This window comes from Coenobita brevimanus, chromosome 55 (assembly GCF_032717465.1).
Source record: "Coenobita brevimanus isolate Jiangsu-jjx chromosome 55, ASM3271746v2, whole genome shotgun sequence".
Classification (NCBI taxonomy): Eukaryota; Metazoa; Arthropoda; class Malacostraca; order Decapoda; family Coenobitidae; genus Coenobita; species Coenobita brevimanus.
The window spans coordinates 5,149,475-5,156,043 of NC_137008.1; the positions used below are offsets into that span (position 1 = coordinate 5,149,475).

General features: G+C 44.0%; 1 pseudogene; it reads right to left on the reverse strand.

Moving 5' to 3' along the window:
• Positions 1 to 376: 376 nt before the first annotated feature.
• LOC145401497 (5S ribosomal RNA) lies at positions 377 to 495 on the reverse strand (annotated as a pseudogene).
• Positions 496 to 6,569: the final 6,074 nt, after the last annotated feature.

Below are 6,569 nucleotides of genomic sequence, written 5' to 3' on the forward strand. Positions count from 1 at the left end.
GGGAAAAAAAAAATCACTTATTCATGCAACACTATACGTATCACTGTGAATGCATTGTCTTTGAGTTACGAGAAAATATGCATAACTTGACTTCACAATGTACAGCCCTTTCTCTTACGGTAAATTATTTACAATATGCCTTCAGTATACACAGACATTACTAGCGTATTTTTGATCATCTCACTGTGCATATATCGTCTAACTCTTACGAGAACATACGTAAAACTTTACTCCACAACGTTCAGTCCTTACACTTCCATCCATTGCCAGACGCCATGTATCCCAAACGGGGTGGTCAAGGGCTTAGAGTTAATTGTTTTACAGGGAGGGGCACTAATCCTCCACCAACCCCACTCGACACGTAGGGAGAACGTTATGCCAACAGCATCTGGTGTTCCCAGGCGGTCACCCATCCAAGTACTAACCAGACCCAACGTTGCTTAACTTCGCTGATCGGACGGGAAGCGGTGTACTCAACGTGGAAATAATTACAACACGTCATCACAGTATGCAGTACTTTTAACACTTTCTGAGCGTCTTTTTTCGTATTTGCAACACTTTGTGAGCGTCTTTTTATCGCTCGTCATTACCACACTATTGTTTCTCAATAGTTAGCGAGAGTGTGATACTCCTCGAAGCATGGGTATATGAACAGTCCTACATCACACTCTGAACACATATACCTTGAGTCCTTGCGCTGAGTACGTGGCCTTACAGTGCTGTTTGCACACACGTGACACCTCCGCTGGGGATTCTGACGTGTTCCACTTGGAGGGACGATTTTGGGAAAGTGTCTAGAGGTGATACGGAGAGGTGTGGCGGCGGTGTGGTGGTGACGAGTAGTGCTTCTATCTTCCCCATATTCTCCCACTATTTCCCGCACCAGCTCGCGAATATAGCCCTCGAAGGTCTCCTGGATGCCAGTGGTACGTGCGTGGAGATAGTGAGCATTGAAGATGGTGATGTCGAGGAGATGGAAGAATAATTTTTTATACCACTTCATCGTGGGCCTGGCACAGTCAACGCAGGAAATCATGGCATCTGATTGATCCACCTGTTACATATTCACATTGTACGCCAAGACAGGTTCTGGTTTCCAGACGTGGCGCCGCCCTTCTGCCTTGAAATCTACACTGTCTGTGTGGTTTTGAAGGGGCCGATGAACAGATTAGAGGAGGAATACTTCGTTGTTGTGGTGCCATGCTGTTGTGAGGATATTATGTGATTAGTAAAAAACAACCTCGTTTTTCTGAAGCTGCCTCCCCACCTTCACCATGTGCCGACGGTTCTTTACAGTGCCGCACAGACCAGTTTCCTGCAGGTGAAGATACCTGGCGAGAAGGGGGCTTGTGTACCAATTATCGTGGTATAAGGCGTGCCCACGATGAAGGTATTCCTTGATCATCGTTTTTACCACAGCGCCTGAGAGTCCCAAACTTCTATCTTCTGTGATGTCTGTCTTAACACCTGTGTACAGGACTATGTCCTGCACATACCCAGTCTTACAGATGCACATCACGAAGATTTTGAAGCCAAACCTGTGTCTTTTGCTGGGGATATGATGACGAAAAGCAATATTACCTCTCCATAGCACTAGAGTCTCGTCTATGACGAGGTCTCGGTATGGAGAGAAGGAGGTACGGAATTTCTTTCGAAGGTGATCAAAAACCAGACACTTCCTCCTCATCCTGTCCGTGTTGTTTGCGTTAGCAGGGTCAAGGGTGTCAAAAAAATGAAGGCGGCTCATGATGTACTGAAAACGATTCCTTCCCATCACCTTGCCAAAAAATGGTGTCACCATTACTGGATCCACAGTCCAATATGAGGTAAGCTGATTTTTTTTATTCAATATCCCCATCAAAAGCACATGTGCTAAGAACACATACATTTCACCCAGGGTCACGTCAGGTTCAAACAATCGGCTGTGTCGTTTCTGTGTTGTTCCTCCACGTTCAAATGCAGCAAAGGTGTTGGTCAGGGCCACAATCTTCAAAACAAACTCCACAGGAAAGTAGTTCCTGAAAAAGTCAAGCCTACTGGAGGTATGGTGAGGTTCAGGGACACTACACCTGGCCTCATTTTCGTGGGTGAACGGGTGAATGTGGGGGACAAAGTCACTACCGTCCTCCCACTCCCACGTCGTTTCCTCCTCATCATCATCGCCTCCGTGTTCCTCGGGCTGTGGGGAAGCATGGGGAAGTGTGGGGAATAGAGGAAGAGTTTCACGTGAGGTGCTGGGTGTGGGGAAAACGGGAAGACTATGTCCTGAGGTGCTGGGCTGGGCTGGGTCACATGGAGGCAAGGGAGAGTGTGGACGAGATGAGTCACTCTCCCCCAACAATGAAACTTTCCCAAATCTTCCACGCTTCCTCCTCACACTTTCTTCCTCACGTGCCGGAATTCTTTGCCTCCCCAACCACCCCTTAACTGCAGACTACCTTCCTCCTCCCTTTCCTCCTCATCGTCGTGACATGCAAGACGACGACGTGCAGGTGGCCTCCTACCACGTGTTGCCCTAGTGTCGTCCACATTCCTGGATTTTCTAGGTGATGGAATTTCGTCACTACTTTCCTCCTCAGGCTAGATGTAGTCCTTATCATGCATGTCGTCATCCTCCAGATCATTTTCCCCAGTGTAGGGAACCCTCAGGAGGTCCTGAATCTCCTCGTCAGAGAGACTGTGGCGAGACATCACTGCACTGTATGACTGACACAAGCAGAGTGAGGCAAAGCGAGCATGAGGTGGGAGCGTGTGGGTGTATGGGCCAGGCCGCCTGAGGGCAGATAGAGGAAGGGTTGCCCTACAAGCACACCAGTTTTTGCTCGCCTAGCTTGAAAATTGCTGTCACAATGAATTTTTGAAATTGACACCAATTTAAAACAGCACTGGCACTGAGCGTGCAATTACGTTAGACCGTTTTAAAACGGCACTGACACGGGGCGGGTTAAGGGATGCTATAATCTACTGGGAAATTCAGCAGTGTTCTACTCTCATGGATGCTATAGAAAACAAGAGGAGCCAATAACAACAAATGACCATAAAGCAACACATTAATGGTAAGTTGAAGTAACATTTTTTACGCTTTACATAATCACTCAACTCTCTCTCTCTCTCCCTCTCTCTCTCTCTCTGTCTCTCTCGCTCTCTCTCTCTCTCTCTCTCTCTCTGTCTGTCTGTCTCTCTCTCTCCTTTATATGTCTGTTTGTGTGGTTAGACTAATTTCAAATGTATGCATCCTCACAATGTAGTTTGGGCTACTTTAGGTTCAGATCTGCTACTTTTTCTCTCCATTTCTGCTACTTTTGCTCAAAAAGATCCGGCAACCCTGGTGGCCAGTGGAATTACTCAGTAACGATCACGCAGTGAGAGAAGGTGTAACTCCATCCTTCATTGTCATGATTGACCCCCCCCCCTTTTATTTTTACCACCAACTTACTCGTCTTTAGTTCTCTTCATTGTCACTCTTGCTTTTGACCACCATCCTTTCCATCTTTCTTCATGAGACTGCTCCACATATTCTATTACATGTTGTTATTTCATTGTCAGTAAAAATGACTACCCTTTTTACCTTAACTTGGTGTAAACTTCCCAATGTCTATCTTGAATGCCAAGTTGTAAAAATATATGAATACTAAATTATGATGGTAGTCAGAAAGAAGTGCCATGCAAATACAGTGGAGCCATAGAACCGGTATTTGTCTCTTGCCTCCATTGGATTACATGAGATAAGATGCAAAATGAGGAAAATCTGGGTCAATTAATGTAAATTAGTGTAGTTGTTCTCCAGTAATTTATCATTTTCACTGAATTCAGTGGACAGTCTTATGTTTTTTGTTGTCTCTTATTACTCCACTGTTTGTTCACAGAGCTCATGGTTTTGCTCTTACGACTTTGTTTTCCCGCCTAAATTTCATCCCCCATAGAAATTTAAATGTGGACAAGCATATACTTTGGATGTTTATTTTTGTGATTTAATGATACTTGTGATTTGGACGTTACTTTTAACCACAGATTTCATTTTATGCGACATTTCCTCCTCATTATCATTGATTTGGGATATGAAATAAACATTATGAGAGTTTCTCCGCATTTTAACCCTGAAACTTGAGCGATAGGCAGTGCATTTCATATACTTTTGTACGGCTAGCACCTCAACCTTAGTATATTGATATTTCCTCACACAGAATGCGAGTTATACACATTAACAACAACTTATATATTGGTTTTTGGTGCCGATTCTTTAACTGCTGTTCTTCCTGGTGTGCAGTAAAGGAAATATAACTAAGTCGTGGCAGTTGCCAGATCGCGCTTTCTGAGGAAAAGGTACTGGGACTCGGGTCATCACTTCTTCGGTCAATTGTACTTGTAAAACATTGCACACGATATTCAGTAACAATAAACAACATTTACACCAACACTGATAATAGTGATATTATCATTACTGGTGATCTCTGTGGCAGGGACACTCATGTCTGATACTGGAATGATACTGCCGGTGCATGATTTGTAACTACAGTCTATGGCAATGCGGGCAACCTCCGGCCTGCAGGCCAGATCCGGCCCGTGAGGTCTAGCGTCTGGCATGCCACCCTGCTCGGCATGATCATAACAATCCGGGCTGTGAAACCTCAACCAAAACAAATTAAATTTTGACATTTTTTTTTTTTTTTTTTTTTTTTTTTTTGTGTCTGACTCTGGGCATAGGCTTTACAGCCTGCTTTCAAGGTCCAGAAGTCCTCCTACATACCATAACATACCATACACTTCTACATGTCACCACTTCGGCGCTAACACCCACCGTCCATACTGAATACATGCTAGGGCTGTCTCATACAGGACTGGTGTATTGGTATTAGCGGGCGTATTTTTACGACATGTCGGCAGGTCTTATGGTAGATCAGTAAAGTCTGCTTTAATGAAATTCAAATCCTTAAACTGTTCCCTGTCCCAGTGGGGATTTGAGCCTGGGTCTGGTAGGACTGCAGGCCACCTCTCTACCGATTGAGCCACCGCCTCCCGTCAGATAACATCTGCCGCCCGCATGCAGCTGACAGATGCTGTTTGGCAACTTGGTGCTCCCCTCACCCCGCACGATACAATCTTTCCGTTATCCTGCCAGAAGCCAGTGTCCACAGGACTTCTGCATTGAGAGGAGGTATGTGTCATTCTTAAGGCAGGTACACACTTGTTGCGTATCCATGTATGTATATAGTACTTTTCAAGTTCATAGATACTGTATTTTAAGATCTTAACCCTCGAGCTCAAACACGTTCCACCTCTACAAGTGTGGAAGTTTGTATCCTGATATAGATTTAATTTGCATGTTTTCCAATAAAATTCTTGTATATAGACACTTTTGTGTTCTCATTTGTCACTCCGGCCCATGGGCTGCTCCCGAAAATCTCATCTGGCCCTCGCTCTGGAAAGGTTGCCCGCCCCTGGTCAATGGAAATAAAGGATCTCACAGCTACCCTGTAATCAACTGGAAATACTCCGGTATCACATTCCCTATGCTGCCATCACCCACACCTGTCACACTATAGACTTTGTCGTGGCAGTATAGGTACAATACACAGGATACAGTGATTTTGACAGTCTGTCATGTTCTTAAAAACTGAATAAACCCAATGGACCTTCACAGTTATGAATGATTTTGGAAACCTACATCTTAGTTTCGTTCTCTTGTTTTGCCTACTTTAATCCTACTTCTTCTTAATTTGTAAATGCATCGAGGATAATATGGCATGTTAAGAAGATATTACCAGGATGACATGCATATCTGCTGAATCTACACAGTATTTAGAGCTACATCCTTCATAACAACCTGTGAGTTACATCATGAATTACTCGTTTGTAAACATGTGTTTGTTCAGAATCCAGATCTGTGAAACGTATTTTATCTGTTCGTTTGTCAGGTGGGTAATTGGATGAAATGATCCTTCAGATCCAGCCGTTCTGGACCTGCCACTATCACCTTAATCATGACTTCAATATACCAGAACGGAGTTGTCACTGTACGTGATTTTCCTGACACAGTGTCCCTTAAGTATGACGTGTGGCGAAAGGACTCCATAGTGTGGGCAAAAATGACTTGTGGGAGATATTACTTCATATTGTGGGCGAAATGACTGGACACCACCATTAGAGATTAACCATGCTGTATGTAGTAAAAATTCTATTAAGATTGATGAATGCATCGGAAATTGTCAGGAAAGAGTTCAGTGCATGTTCTATAACTTGTCCATATTTCACACAATGAGCTCTCTTGCAGTTCATGAATTTACTGTCTGCATGTACTGTGTATGAGATGATAATGTCTGAGATGCGACTTGTGTCGTATAATAATTATTCTCTGGGCGGTCTGAATAGCTACAACTGGGATACAACAAATATAGTGAGGTCTGGAGAGGAGGTAGCTTTATATTTTGGGAAGTCGTGTAGTGGCAAGCTTCATATTCAGGTTATTGAAAAGTTCGCTAGGAGTCCCTCAGAACTTCTGCTTGTTACTACCAAGTCAAGAAGGGTCGTTTGTATTGGAATCATCGCCTTTTAATAGGATAGCGGAGGTC